Here is a 16,544-nt window from a genome sequence, read left to right on the forward strand (position 1 = left end):
ATTTTACATCTTTTAAAATTTAAAAAAAAAAGTCTTTTTATAAATTTAATGCTGTACAAATTTTTGCTGAATTTTCGCGATTTTTTGAAAAATGTTTTACTTGATTTCAAACAACCGATTACATTTCTCCCCAAAATGCAAACTGCTTTCATTGTTTCATTAGTTATCTGATCAAGTGATTTTGTTTCCATTGTTGAAAATTACAGATGATGGATTTTATTTAATGCGTGTATAAGACAAGACATATAAAGAAATGAAATTACAATACCGAGAGATATGGAAGATAGATATACCAAATAACTGCATTTTTAATAGAGTTATGGTGGCATGGAACTGATTTCCATTAAAATACTTCAGATACAGTCTCAACAGCTACAAAAAAAGGGACAGCTCTGTAACTTTGTTATTTATTATCACATCTTCATAAAATTGGTGTCGATGGAAATGGATTAAGGGGACAGGTTTGTTGATATAGACAAACTGATTAACAGAGTTAATTAACATAGTTAATTAATTCGGTTAATTAACTAAGGTCTAATTCTCAGCTGGTCTTCAAAGGTGACTAGTTCACAATAAAAAAATATCTTTGTTTTCGTTTTTTTTTCTTTTATTTTAGCATTGGCAAATACCGCACTCTTTTAATCATAACACGGCGAATATCAGTAAAGTCAAAACCACAATGACGTAAAGTAAATTTATAAAACAGAAGTAAAAAACAATAAAATGATTTCGTATATTCATGTTTCTTTGTGGCAATAATAAATAAAGATGTGTTTACACTCGACCAATTGTAAGACGGCTAGTAAAACAACACATGCGCAGAAAGGGACTGATTTCGCCACAATTTCATAAAATAGATCCATGTATTTCATGCTTGGCTATAAATTGCTGCTTTGGCGTCCCTGAATTTTTTTAAAAAAAATGTGGTGAAATAAAAAAAAAAGTCAACATACTGAAAATTGGAAAACTAGAGTAAAGAACTAACAAACAAAATGAAAAAATAAAAACACAATCTCTCATCAGAAAGAACGAAGAGCAAATAATGTCTGAATAAATTTATGATAAGTTATCAATTTTTCTCGACAAATTCTACAAACGCATGCGTAATAAGAAAAAAATATATATAATGCAGCAACATGTTATTACCCCTTTGGGATAATTACTTGCCACCGACTCAACAGCATGTTTCAGTCTCTTTTACGCTTGTGCTTCCTATTGGCCGTCTTATAATTTTCCTAGTGTAAACCCGACATAAAGATATAAAATTGAAATAAGAGAATAAGATTTATTTCACATATATTATTTTTTTGTGGCAATGAAATAAAACGATGAACAACGGATGATAAAAATCTCAAGAGGAAATAATCAATATGAAGACGCATTTGAAAGATCCAGAAATTAAAAAGTTTCATTCATACGATGGCATTAGAATTTAAATTATATGAAAATAACTTCCATGATTCTTTTTTTCCTAATCTGGCATCTTGCGAGATTAGCAAAGAATTAAAATTTCTTCCAGCTGATCTGAAAAAACAGTCTTTAAACTGGCAAAGAAAAATTTATCTGTTATATACAAAAATTATAAGTAAACATAGCGTTTTATTCCCTTTGAGATTGGTAAATAGTGAGTCACCTGTCCCAGGTCATTTGAGGTTGATTTTGCAAGCATTGTTTGAAATATTAAATGAAAAATTTTATTACGTCACAGTCAGCAAAACTTAAGCAATAGATGATTTCTTTGTCATAACTCCACAGGAAATCATCAGAGAGACATGAAATTCAGAAATGGGAGACAGCATTTTGTACTTAAACGATGATGGAAGCATAGTTGCGCAAAAATAAATACAATGCATACAGTAGGGAATTAAGCAAAAAAGGCTTTATTGAACTCATAGGATCATTACACATGATTGTCTGTCCAAAAGGAAAAACAACAAGCAGATGTTCCTAAGTATGGGAAATGCCTTCCCTTACTTCAATGGTTACTTCGCTCCATCTCTCCATATTCAACACCATATTGTGCACAAAACGACACTTTTGTTGATTCCGAACTCTTCAGCTACACTGGTCAAACTACGTCCGTCCTCCAGCTTCTCGATCATTCTTCCATGTGTGAAGTTGTCCAGGTAATTTTTTCTAACCATATTTCACGAAAGAACTCACTTGCACTTCCAGCGAATGCCTTTAATTGCGCCTCTGTTCTTTCTTTTATTGTAGTCTAGAGTTGCGCGTGCCAACCGCACGCGTTTTCTGTACACTCATGTCGCCTATGATTTTTGTTCCTGACATTTTCATACGCATCACCTTTCTACTGAATTGCGTGTTCATTGTACTGATCGTAATAACCCCTTTTCTGGCAAATTCATGGCTATCTGCTTAAAAAATTTTATTGATGCTTAAGTGTTGCACACCAATGTATATAACACTTGACGATGAAATGATAACAAAAAAAGGAAAAGGAAAGCTTTAATTAAAGGTAAATGAGTTTAAAACAATATTATTTGTTAATTGCAGTTTTAGACACATCGTTTGTGGCAACGCTAATGAGAAGCTTTCTGGTTTGTTTATCTTTTCCGAGTAACAGAAATTTTTCGTCTCTTGGCTAAAAATTATCTGAATACCCAAGAAATACGCGTATTAAACCTGCATTGTTTTTTAAAATAGTAATGGGGAGGCCAATGATATAAAATGAAGAAAAAAATATGAAAAAATTTTAAAAGGGGACAGTCTGAAAAGAAAAACTGATCTGAAGCTGCTAAGTTGACGGTAAAATGTGAAAAAATGATTTAATATTTAGATATTGGAAATATAAGAAAGAAGGTTCTCACTGTAGAGCTTTCAGTTTTGAATCGAAAGTTGGCTGATTGGCGAATGCCTCTTGTCATCTTGGTAAGATTTATCTTCCAGCATTGAACGAATGGAAAGTGCAGTTTAAAAACTGGAACAGCTTTGATATACAGATATTTTTGCAAAAAAAAAAAAAATAGTTTATCGCCAAATTTTAGGAAAATGGCCGAATGTGGCGCGATTTCATATTAGAAGAAACAGTTATAAATATTTGAAAATGTATCGAAATCAAATAAAAGCAGAAACGTAGCAACAGTAGAAGAGCGGCAAAGAACAAACAATAATAATAAAAAAAAATGGCGCAACCGAAAATTTGCCAGCCTCGCAAGGCGCCAAATGACAGTAAATCAAATCTTATCCTAAAAACTTAGTAACTGAGATTTGAGGAACATCCCGAATCAATCAATGTAGTATTGAACAACATTGGGGTAGGCGAATGAAAGCGATCGGGGGGACAAAGTTAAAAAAAAGATATGAAAAAAGATATTTTGATTGTTCTTGTTTAAAATTAGAAAAGAATATTCCAATAAGAACATCACATCATTTCAACAAGAAAATTGTCGAGATTGGAATTTCGGTTTTAATTCCAGAACTTTTTTCTTTCAAAAACCACTATTTTTAAAAAAAATTTAAAATTTAGTAAAATAAATTAATGGGTAAAGCAAATTTTTTAGAACCGCAAATATTTAACCTTTTTTAAGAAAATTTCCAATTAACGTTAATATTAAGAGTTAAAATATAAATAAAAAATAATGGTTCTTGTCGGTTGTAATGGCGACCCATCAGCACCAAGAGATGTTTTCGCCAATTTGGCGATTTCAATCGTCAAACAATATAGCGTTATTTAACGTACTTGAGTACATTATTTTTTAATTTGGCGAAAAATTTTCTTGGCGCTTTTTAGTCGCCATTAGAACCGAATTGTACCTAAATAATTTATATTGTTCTTGATTTACTAATTTCACTCATTTTTAAATCAGCAAAGAAGTAAAAGTGGAAATTTAGATGTAAAATTAGAATACCAAATATAGAAATTTTACTTTTATTTCTTAAAACTTTCCGAGAAAAGGGATTATTTTTAGAAAGTTTCTCAATATTAATGACATTCATCTGCGGATATAAATACTATAAAATACATGCAAAAAAATATTTGAAAACAGCATAAATAATTAAATAAAAAATATTTTAGGATGAAATTTGAAATTTGGAGGAACTTGTAAATGGATTGTATCGTCCAAACTGCTTGCCTGAGCTTTCAACAGACACGTGTTCACATTTCAATACTTCCTGTTGTCAGTATAGGTATATACGTCGACAAGGAAAAAATAGACACTGTTTGCTTCGTTGAATATTAATAATAAAAGTCTTAACTAATCATGGTTTCAGCATCACAGAGTGATTATGCTTGATCCAGAACAGCTGTGTAAATGCTGTAAAGCTGTATAAGTCGAAAAATTCATTCCGAACTGCTCCGAAGGCCGAAAGCTGCATAAAGCGAAGCCTTCTGTAAGTATATGCTGTAGTGATTAAGCACATAATACAGAAATATAAGTTAATCATTAGCGAAATACACTGATGAGTTAAAAATTGTGGTTGCCAAATTCTTGACAAGTTATTTTTGCTGCTCAGGAATTATTGCATTTTGTCACTTATTTATGACATATTACGAGGTGACATTTTTAAATTTTTGATTAGAATTTTAATTAATTAAAAAATTAAGCGAAATTTGGACGTTTTTTATGATAACCTTTGAAAATATTATTTCACAAACATGATTTTTTACATCAAATTAAACCACAAAAAATTATCTTTTTAATGGCATCAAATTGAATTTCGGCATCATTTTGAATTTCGTTGCAACAATAAAATATATGGTTGTAAATGTTGCCAAAAATATTTTAAATAAAACGTTGCCGAAATTCCGAAAAAAAAAAATTATGCAGTGAATAAATTAATATCATTTGATAAGTAACTTTTTAAATTATAAGCTTGTGCTATATAAATTATAGTACGAGCGAACGTATAAATAGAATCTTTCGACAGTTATAAAAATATGCGATTAAATATTTTACAAAACAATGAAAACGTTTTAAATTTTGTTCCAACAATGAAATATATCTTTGAAAATATTGCCAAAAATATTTTATATAAAACGTTTCCAAAATAATAATAATAATGCAGTGAATAAATTAATATCATTAAATAGATAACTTTTTAAATTATAAGCTCGTGCTTTATAAATTATAGCACGAGCGAACGTATACAAACACTCATCCCCGCTATTATTAGAAATAACTGAATTTTTTTACCATTTTTTCAGTCAAAAGAATTTGTTGCGAGAAATGACTTAGGCTAATTCAGGCAAAAGTTATTGCTTAATTAAAATATGCGCTGTATATAAATCTGATTCCTTTTTAATTTTCAATTGAAATGTAATTTCAGAATCCAGTATGAAGCCTACAAAAGAAATAAAATTCGGGATATCAAAACGAAGGCTAAAAGGTTTAAATTAAATTAAATGTAGTTATTTTCCAAGGAAGAAAGACTTTTTTACTGCCTCTTTTGTATTTAAATGACCTATATTCTTTATCTAATATTAAAAAAAAAAATTATTTTATAGCTAGTTGACATACCTGACTTAACTTCAGATAAAAATATTTTTACGATCATTCATATAAATGTATAAAACAAATCCATATACAGTTAATATACCTGTCGTGGAAAATCATTTACCAGTCTAATAATTTTGATGCAAAAGCTACTTTTGCATAAAATATCATAATATATAAAATTCTTTAGCTGCTTAAAATATGTTTGTTTGAAACAAAAAGATAAATATAGCCAAACGATTTTTAAAAACCGTTGTTTAGCTCATTTCCTAAATAAGATATTAGTATTTGTTACAGAAATATTTCAAATTTTGTTCACAAATGCTGAAGTGTAAAAAACATTTTAGCAAATATTTTGAGACAATTAATTAAATAATTAATTTATCAATAAATAATCTATACTTATAATAAAGCTCAATGTGTGTGTGTGTTGGCGCTCTACAGGCCAGACCATTCAACTTACAGCTACCAAATTTGGTACATGTATACCTTAGAGGTCGGGAATGTGCACCTGGGGTCCCTTTTTTTTGAAATTTTAATTAGAATTTTTATTATTGATTAAAAACTAACTTTCCCGCCAAAAAAATCTTCCATTTTCCCCACCGCCAACCTTTCCGCCAAAAAAAATCTTTCATTTCCCCCACCGCCAAATGAGTAAGGCTTCCGTTTCTTTTTTCTCCCAACAGTAATGAGGCTAGGGTTAATATTTTTCGGCGAATTGTTTTAAACGATTCTGTTTATTTTCTTAATGTTTTATGCATTTAAAATGAAACATTGTTAATTAATCCATGTTTCAGATTCATTCTGAAGTACTTTTGAATTAAAACAACACAGAATAAAGGAAATTAAAAATGTATAATCTGCCTAGCGTTACCCCAACTGGCGTAGAAAAATTCACGCATTTGCGTTACCTAACTGGCGAAGAAAATTCACGCATGCGCATTGTTCCGATTGTTGTCATGACAACCACTTTCAACGGATGATTTAAATTATTTTTAGGTTAGTTGCATGCTTTTGTAAGTAAATTGTATTTATGTTAGTTATATATTTTTTGTATATGCTTATAGTTTTAAGTACGTCGTTTTTTAAGTAGTTTTTTTTAACCTGTTTTCAATGGTTTAAATTATTTTTAGGTTAGTTGTGTACTTTTGTAATTAAATTGTATTTATGTTAGTTATATATTTTTTGTATATGCTTATAGTTTTAAGTACATCGTTTTTTAAGTAGTTTTTTTAAACCTGTTTTCGACCGATTATTTTAAACGATTCATTTTCTTAAAGTTTGATGCATTTAAAATGAAACATTGTTAATGAATCGATCTGTTCATGACGAATCTGAGAAAATTTTGTTGACAAATTCTTGAGATATTACATACGAAAGAGAGATATTCTTTAGTGCCCATAAAGTTTAAACGCTCAGTGACTCTATTATCAGTAATCATATTTAAAAAAAAATGCTTTGTTTCAGTAAAAAATATTATTATATTAATTGCAGTTTAGTCATTTCCATTTTAATTTTAAGCATAAATTCTACCGGAACTAACAGAAAATGAGAGAGATACATATTATGTTATGGCTGAAGGACTTTATATTATTATGAGTGAATTACATGACTATCAAAATTTGAAGCTTTAAAATATTTGATGAAGAAGCTATTAAAGTAAGAATTACATAAAATATTTAATTTTTAAAATTTTAACGAGCATTAAGATTGGCGAACTGGTTGGTCGCCAAAGGCGGCTAGTATGAAAATAAACAAAATCTGATGTAAATTTTTAATCATCTGCTATCAGGTTTCTTTTTTAATGTTCTATCAAAATTCTGTTAGACTGTTCTTCAAGCAATTTTTCGTATGTATTCTAATTAATCAACGATAAAAAAAATATTACATCACTTTTTAAAATTTTATTAAAATGAGTGAAATTAATTATAAAGAAACAAAATTTATACCACCGAAAAGTTAAACTTTTAAACTTAAATGTAATGTAAAAATAGTTTTTGGAAAATGATTTTTTTTTGGGAGAAAAATCGTAAAAATTCTCTGAAAAAGAACGCAAAAAATCTCTCTTAATTTTTAATTACCTGCCATTTTAAGATGCTCAGTAATTTTAATGGAATATTTTTTAGTCTAATTAAATATAATTCTGCATTTCGACTAAAATCTATAAAAAAGGTTACCAAAAGTTTTCAATAAATAAAATTATCAAAATATGAGTAGAGAATTTCAAAATTCCACCATTACCAAACAACAGTGAATTTATTATTTCTCTATTTGACGAAACATTAAATTGACTTGAATTTAATTGTTACAAATAGCGTTTAAAATGAATTTTGACCGACAGACAGTCAACTCTTTGTTGGAGTTGGCTCAAAATCTGGCAGGTTTTGCACTATAGATATTAAATCTGTGTACCGAATCTTATCTATCTAGCTCTCTTCGTTTTGTAGTAATCTTGTTAACTTATATTCGAACAGCAGGGCAGACGAACTTCCTCGAAGCGGATTTTGCTCGAAATTCGATATAAATCTGCAAATTTGGTATAAAAACAATATATTAAATTTCATTCATCTAGCTCAAAGCGATTTTGAGTTATCTTTGTCACAGACTGACATTTTCCAAAAATATGTTTTTCGAATTCATGTATTTTATATATCAATTTGGTTTGGTTTGGTTATATTAACGTCCCGTTTGAAGCAACACTAGGGCTATTTTGGGACGGACCTCGTCATTTTGAACCACAGTCAGATGACGAGGACGACACCTGAGCTGGCACCCCCTCTCCACACCACACCACACCAACGGGAGGACGTTTGGCATGACGGATTTAACGTGCAACAGACCCCCTTACTCGACGGTTCTTCGGTGGAATCGGGTCACGAACCTGAAACCCTCCGGTTCCGAAGCCGAGACCTTACCATCGGGCCAGCGCGGCCCTTTATATATCAATGTTTTGTGCGAAAGAACATGCTAAAAAGCAGGTGAAAGTACAGAATCTGACTTAAAGACTGTACTGCACCCTTTAAAAGTGCCGTACGTTGATGGGGAGGAGAGAGTATATTCATTTCAAGCTATTCCAGTTTGAAACGACCCCGTCAAATGAGTGCATTAGACTCAGTGCAACTATTCGATAAAAATGCATTGGTCCTGGCAAACAGTAAAGGTATAATCTAACTTCATGACATTGGCCAACCACATGTTGCGCAAAAAATATTGAGAAAGCTGCAAGAATTGAAATGAGATATTCTTTAACATCCATCATAGTCTCCCCAGTATTTCCCTATTCGAATAATCGTTTGATAAATAGAAGGGTAATGTACAAACGCACCTCATGATCTATTTTCAAGGACAGCCAAGATCATTATACAAAAATGGAATGACTGAACTTGTTGAACGATGGAAATCTGCGATACGGGATGAAGGAGGTCATATTCTTGACTTATAAAATCATATTGTTTAAATTTCTTTTGTTTAAAAGCTATCGATAGATGAATCACGAACTTATGCAATCATTTGATAATATGTTTTAATTTGTCCAATTGCATTTGAAAATTATTAGTGAAAAATATGCATAAAAACATTTATAAATAAATTACAAAAATTCATATAAAGTAAGTTCAAACGAATTAAACTGATTTCATTAAAAAAAAAAAAAGATTTTTTTAAACATGTAGAAATTGGTTTTAAGACATTATTTTTTGCACTTATGTTATTTGAATTTAAAAAAAAAAATTGCTCTGAAGTGCATATTCCTACCCTTCGAAGCATATTTGTGCCAGATTTGTAACTTTAAATTTGATGGTTAGTCTTTTAGACAGCCAACCTACACACAAAGACATTTGCTTTTATTGTTAAAAGTGATTCGAAAAAGTAAATACCGAGCTTATTTTCGCTAAAACTGTAAAAGTTTTTTTTTTTAATATTATTCAATTTAAAATCGAACCCCAAACTTTTTTTTCGGGTACTTTTTTATTGGAATTCGCGCAACTTCGCAGTCTAAAATATTTTAAATAAACGCTATTAAAATAAAATTGATAATAAAACTGTTACCGAAATTTCCTCAATACAATTAAAATTCAGTAACTATATTGTGCAATCTCTTATCTCAGAATAGAAAAAACTTCCGTATCGGCAGAAAGATTACATTTTAAATATTATCATGAAGAAAAAAGATTACATTCTTCGTCAATCACCTTTGGAATTCATTCACAATTCTCCAATCTTAGGACGTATTTTGAATTTCATCCAAGGTTTATTGCAGGAAAGAAAAAGAATTAAAACACACCTAATGACCATTTCGAATTTAATAACAATTTGGTACTTTGATTCAAGGGAATCTTCTTAGAGTGTTAAATTGTATTCGCTTAAAACATATTATGTAAGTATTTCTTAATTTTCAAAGATTTATCTTATAATAATATCAATTATTTTTAATAAATTGCTGTGAGTATCGTTAGATCAATAGGGAAAAGCATTCATCAAGAGTTTCAGAATTTGAGACTAATTTTTCAGTCTGAATTATGCAATGCCAATTTCAAATCATTATATAAAATTTTATCCTCTTACATTGGATTTTCTAGAATTTTAACCTTTCTTAAAATTTGTGTTAAAGTCCATCCCCTTTTCAAAGATTTTTATAGAATTTTATATTTTTCCTAAATTTTTGTTGAATTTTGCTGTCTTCTGTTCATTTTCGTAGAATTTTCATCCCGTTCAATAACTTCTTATATATATCCTTTAGTACGGATTGCTGTTTCAATACCCACTATGTAATGTGGCCGACAAGAATTTAATATTTTTTTTCCCAGCTCATTTTTATAGAATTCAAATGCCTTCCATTGGTTTTTGTAGAAATTTTACCTCCTTCAATATTTTTTAATTGTGATTTTTCTACGGATTTTTGTAGAATTTTGCTTCTTTTCTTTGTATTTTTACTGAATTTTAATCTATTTTAATGATTTTGCTTTCATTCGTTAATTTCCATATTAGAATTGGATCTTTTTCCGTTGATTTTCCTCAAATTCTAATTTCTTCCACTATCATTGTTGATTCTCACTTCCTTCGATAATTTTTGTTGTTTTGCTTTTTCTCCAACGGTTTTATTGTATTTCCATTGATTTTTGTGGAACCCCTTTTATCGTTTTCTTAGATGTTGACTTCTGCCTATGCATTTTGTAGATATTCGCTATTTCCCGTTTCTTTCTTTTTCTTTTTCTATAAATATCTAACCACTTTCATTCTTTTTTTTAATTCAATCCTCTTTCAACTAATTTTGAAAAAAAATTTCCTTATAATTTTCGATGTTCCAGAAACATTGTTTTACGATTGAGGATAAAACTGAAGGTCAAAGACTGCTAAAAATCAAGTTCCCTCTTTATTACATTCTAAAGTTTCTTGAGATTCATAGAAGAACCAGAAATGTGTTTAGAAATTTAGAATTCGCATATTATTGAAAAGTATTAAAAAAAAAATTTATCTTCAATAACTTTACTAATCTGTCATACTGTTTCCTACGCATGGTAAGTAGAGTGTTTCACAAATATTAATGGATGCCAAGTCGATGACCCCCGATCTTTGTGATTATTTCGCTCTTTTGCGGCAAAATGTAGGATTCTAGATCTTGAATCTTGGCGATAGCCACATTAGGGTTCGAGTTCCAAAGTTTAATCGAGAACATTCGATGCCCCGTCAAGGGAGCTATAAAAGCGAAGGCGCGCATATGTAAGTGAAGTAGTCAAGTTGAAAAAGGAAGTAGAGTAGTAAATTATTTCTTTGGGGCGTTGATCTCCATCTAGTTCTCTCCGATCACTTTGTGCTTTTGCTTTTGTTTAATCATTTAACTAAATCGAACGTGGAAAAACTTCTCAACAAATTTCACCAATAACGACTGGATGGTATAAAATCATTTTTTCTGCATTCAAGCAACGTCATTTTAGTGGATTCAGATGCCAGATAGTCTCTGGTTGAGTTAATAATGATTTGCTGATTGTATGTTTTTAATTTCTGCGAGAAATGTGACTTTTTTCATCGTACTTTTTCACTGTCCATTGACCTGCATGATTTTTCCACTCAACAGTGGCCTATTTCATTTCCGTAGTTGGTTAGTTGTGTGATGTTTATTGGTGTAAAGACCCTATTCGGCCATGTTGCACCAAGCAAAGTCATTCCCATTACGAAAAAATATGTATACTTATGATTATAGTGTTATTTAGAATAGTACAATGAACACGCAATTCAGAAGAAAGGTGACGCGTATGCAAATGTCAGGAGCAAAACATCATAGGCGACGTGAGTGTACGCAAAATGAGTACATTTACGCATACAGACGGTACGTGCAGCTCACGATTATAAGGAAAGGAAGAAAGAAGCGGAGTTAAAGCCAATAGCTGCCAGAGCAAGGGAGTTCTTTCATGAAATATGAAAGAACTGGGCTAGAAGAAATCACCTGGAAGAATGATCGGAAAACTGGATGAGGGACGTAGTTTGACCAGTGTAGCTGAAGAGTTCGGAATCAGCAAATATCTCGCTTCGCATGGTTGGGAAGCCTTCTAAACCATAAGTACAGTAGTTAGAAAGGTTGGTGGTGGTGACCGCCTTAGGAAAACAACCGATATATCGTCCTTCAGGTTAAAAGAGCCCAATATCAGTCAGCAAACCCAACTGCTCAGCATCTGTCTACATCAATAGTTCGACAAGTGTTGCAGTTTACTGTGGCCAGACGCCTTCCCAAAGGTGGCCTATTGTCCACCTTTGCAACTGAACGCTGCATCCCTTTGAAAATTGGACGTCGGCGGCACCGTTTAGGATTATGTAAGGAGTACAAAAACTGTTGTTGTTGTTTCTAATGGCACTTGTCATAGACAAGCCCACTGACTTTAAGAAATTATTTGTGATTTTAAGACAAGGGTACATCGCTTGTTCTTTCAGTAGCGCCATCTAGGTCCAAGAGTACGACTTAGCTACGCACTAGTCAGCCACAAAAGCCGCCCCCCCCCTTTCTTTTTTTCTTTTTTTTTTATTCCATTCTATATGCATTGCATGCATTTTTGCGCAACTATGCTTTCGTCATCGTTAAGTACAAAATACTGTCTCTTATTTCTGAATTTCATGTTTCTGAAATGATATCTCGTGGTGTTATGGCAAAAAAAGCACCTGTTGGTTAAATTTTGCACACTAGTGTATTTTACTGAGAAAAACCATTAAAGACAAGCTACACAAAACATTTGATTGAAATTTTTATGAAACCTTTAATCCCGGCGAACAAATTGGTTGTTAAAGACGGCTAATAATAAAGAATAAATTAAGCATGTGCATATCAGATGATGTTTTGAAGCACAGATAATTTGAACTAGAGATGCAAAATTTAGCCAAGCATTCACATAAACACAAACATTTTTTTTTTATTATTATTATTAGCAAACATGATCGGTAATCTTGATATAAATATTATTTTTTCCCTTAGTAATTTAAAAGCAAATTTTCCTATTAGAAATATTTTTATATTACTTTAAAATTCAAAATTTTATCTTTTCTATAATACGAATTTCATTTCTGTACATTTTTTCCTTTAAATTATTATTTTTTCCCAACATTTAATGAATTATTGATTAAGGAAATTTGAAGAGTCTCGGTGTATTTAAAAAATCGTCTGCTTTCATTGGCATTTCCATTTTAATTTTTAAAAAGATTTTAAAGATAAAATAATTTCGAGTCTGACAATATTCTGTACAAAAGTAGTTTTTACATTAAAAATATTAGACATAAAATATTTTAATCTTGATCAACGCCAAGTGTATCAGTTTGTTATTAATAAAACCATAGTCTTTTATTTCAACCGTAACATTAAGACGTTGACAAATCACGTAGATTATTATAATACATTTTTTCAAAATTTAATAAATTGTTGAATAAAACAATTTGAAGAGTCTCGGTGTTTTTTTAAAAAATCTTCTACTTTCAGCGGTATTTCCATTTTAATATTTAAAAAAAGAGTCACACAATAAGAGATTTTTGTGCATGGCTATATTTTTTGCGAGATCGCAAATTGTACAGACTAAGTCTATGGCAAAGGACGTGCTCTCATTGGTTTAAGCCTTGGCATCTTTTTGGCAATGTTTTGCACTCATAATAGTCTAGTTTTCGCTTATTTGGCACAAACCTTGTACCTTTCATTAGTTTTATGGAAGATACGAGTGAATATCAACACGATCTAATTTTTATTAATATAATTGTTTTCTCTAAATATTACTAGTAATACTACTAATACTAATTAATAATAATAATAATACATATTACTAATAATACTAGTAATACAAGTAACTAATGTTGTTTATGCACAGAAGTATAAAAAATATATGAAAGTAATTACTCAACATATGATGCGGCAATTAAATAATTCTTATTCTTCTATGATTTTCGTGCCTTTATTAGATAATTTATGCAGTCATTGAAACTTGTTGCTGAACGTTTGTTACTTTCCCATCCACTACATATGGGGAGATGATTACTTAATGCTCAAAACGTATAAATATGTAAGATTTAACGGAAGATGTGATTTGGAAGCTAATTTTTTTAGTTATATCAAAATAATATTAAGAAGAAACACACACAAAAAATATTTTTAATAAATTGTAATTTTTATATTTCCTGAATTTAGGTTTCAGGATTTGATCTTTTCTGCTGTATGTCGAGTCCAGATTAATATTACATATAAACCGTAAAAAATAGGGGGGAGGGATAAATTCACAAATTTTATTTATTTTTATAAAAATATATTTCGGTATGGCATCTTTTAGGCAAAACATTGCCAAAAAGATGCCAAGGCTTAAACCAATCAGAGCACGTCGGTATCCTTTGCCATAGACTTAGTCTGTACAATTTGCGAACTCGCATATTTTTTACGAAAGTAGATGCATTCAATATATTATGTATAAAATATTTTAATCCCGATAAACACCAGGTATATCAATTAATTATTAACAAAATCGAATTTTTTTACTTCAACCACAACATATCTTTAAGGAGCTGACAAATCGGGGAAATAAATATTATATTTTTTCCCAAAATTTAATTAATTGTTAAATAAGGAAATTTAAAGATTATCGATGTTTTTTTTAAAAAAAGCGTCTGTTTTCATCGGTGTTTCCATTTTAATTTTTAAACAAAGATTCACGCGATAAGAGAATTTTGTGTCTGACGATATTTTATATGAAAGTAGCTTTTTTTATATTAAAAATATTAAATATAAAGTATTTTAGACTCCATCAAAGCTATGTGTATCAGTTAATTATTAATAAAATCGAAGTTTTTTACTTCAAAAATAACATATATTTAAAGCGCTGACGAATCGCGAAGGATTATTATAATTTTTTTTGCCAAAATGTAATAAATAATTTAATAATGAAATTTAAAAATCTTGGAATTTTTAAAAAGTCGTCTGCTTTCATCTGTATTTCCATTTTAATTTTAAAAAAGATTCAGACGATAAAAGAATTTTGCTTCTGACAATATTATATACGAAAGTAGTTTTTTTACATTAAGAATATTAAATATAAAATATTTTAATCTCGATCAACCCCAAGTCTATCAATTAGTTATTAATAAAATCGAAGTTTTTTACTTCAAACGTAACATATATTTAAAGCTCTCACGAATTGCAAAGATTATTATTATATTTTTTTTCCAAAATTTAATAAATTATTGAATAACGGCAACATTATTGATGATGCATACGACGTGATGTTTTGGAGTTCCGCGGTGAGACAAAGTGGTCACGAGCACCTCCACATCTTAATCTGGAATAGTTACTTTAATTTGTAAATTTAGGGAATGGTTAAATTTAAATAAACAATTTTTAACGAGCGCAATAAAACATTAACGTCATGAAATTTGATATAGTTGTTTTAGTAGAACTTTTAAGATATAATTATGAATTAAAATAATATTTAGATTATATATGGATTAAACAGAACTTTAATGGAATTACGTTGCACGTGCCTTTTTCTATGGGGACTGAATTAGCTATTTTGGACTATTTATTTTCGAAAAAATTCAGAAAACTTCACGCGTGTAGCTAGCTTATTGTAGCTATCTAAGACCGAAAGAGGAATCATTTTGAGAGGAAATTTAAAATGTCTCGTTGTTTTTAAGAAATCATCTGCTTTCATTGTTATTGCCATTTTAATTTTAAATAAAAGATTCAGACTATATGAGAATTTTGTGTCTGACGATATTCTATACAAAAGTAATTTTTACATTAGAAATATTAGATATTAGCCGCCTTTGACGACCGGCCGGCTCGCCAATCTTAATGTTCGTTAAAATTTGAATCATTAAATATTTTATGCAATTCCATCTTTAATAACTTCTTCATCAAAATATTTTAAAACTTCAAATTTTGATAGTCATATGATTCACTCATAATATTATAAAGGCCTTCAGTCATAACATAATATGTATCTCTTTCGTTTTCTGTTAGCTCCCATAGAATTTATGCTTTAAATTAAAATGGAAAGGATTAATCTGAAAGTGATATAATAATATTTTTTACTGAAACAAAGCATTTTTTTATAATATGATTACTGAAAAACAGAGTCACTGAGCGTTTAAATGTTTAAATTAATTAACAATGTTTAGTTTTAATTGCATCAAACACTAACAAAATAAACAGAATCGTTTAAAATAATCGGTCGAAAACAGGTTAAAAAGAACTACTTACAAAACTATGTACTTAAAACTATAAGCATATACAAAAAATATATAACTAACATAAATACAATTTAATTACGAAATCATACAACTAACCTAAAAATAATTTAAATCAAGAATCATCCGTTGATAATATTGTCAAAAATCAGAACACAATGCCCATGCCTGAATTTTCAACGCCAGTTACGGTAACGCAAATGCGCGAATTTTTATACGCCAGTTGGGGTAACGCTATGCAGAATACAAATTTTTAATTTCTTTTATTCTGTTTTATTTTAATTCAAAAGTACTTCAGAATGAATCTGAAAGATTGATTCATTAACAATGTTTAATTTTAAATGCATCAAACATTAAGAAAATAAACAGAATCGTTTGAAATAATCG

General features: G+C 29.8%; 2 protein-coding genes across 5 annotated transcripts in view; one reads left to right on the forward strand and one right to left on the reverse strand.

The window, feature by feature from the left end:
* Positions 1-16,544, forward strand: part of LOC129956482 (elongation of very long chain fatty acids protein AAEL008004-like) — a 143,650-nt gene that overhangs the window by 99,860 nt on the left and 27,246 nt on the right. Inside the window, exon 1 of one of the 4 annotated variants that reach the window (XM_056068387.1) lies at positions 4,146-4,353. The exons of 1 other annotated variant lie outside the window; for it this stretch is intronic. The gene's annotated coding sequence lies outside the window, so the exon portion shown is untranslated. Of the gene's footprint in view, positions 1-4,145; positions 4,354-9,676; positions 9,832-10,953; positions 10,973-16,544 lie in introns of those variants that run through there. 2 more of the 4 variants (XM_056068388.1, XM_056068390.1) reach the window with 2 other exon arrangements.
* The window catches only part of LOC129956484 (elongation of very long chain fatty acids protein AAEL008004-like), a 57,042-nt gene that overhangs the window by 39,603 nt on the left and 895 nt on the right, over positions 1-16,544 (reverse strand). The window lies entirely within an intron of this gene.

Source organism: Argiope bruennichi, chromosome 11 (assembly GCF_947563725.1).
Source record: "Argiope bruennichi chromosome 11, qqArgBrue1.1, whole genome shotgun sequence".
In the NCBI taxonomy this organism is placed as follows: domain Eukaryota; kingdom Metazoa; phylum Arthropoda; class Arachnida; order Araneae; family Araneidae; genus Argiope; species Argiope bruennichi.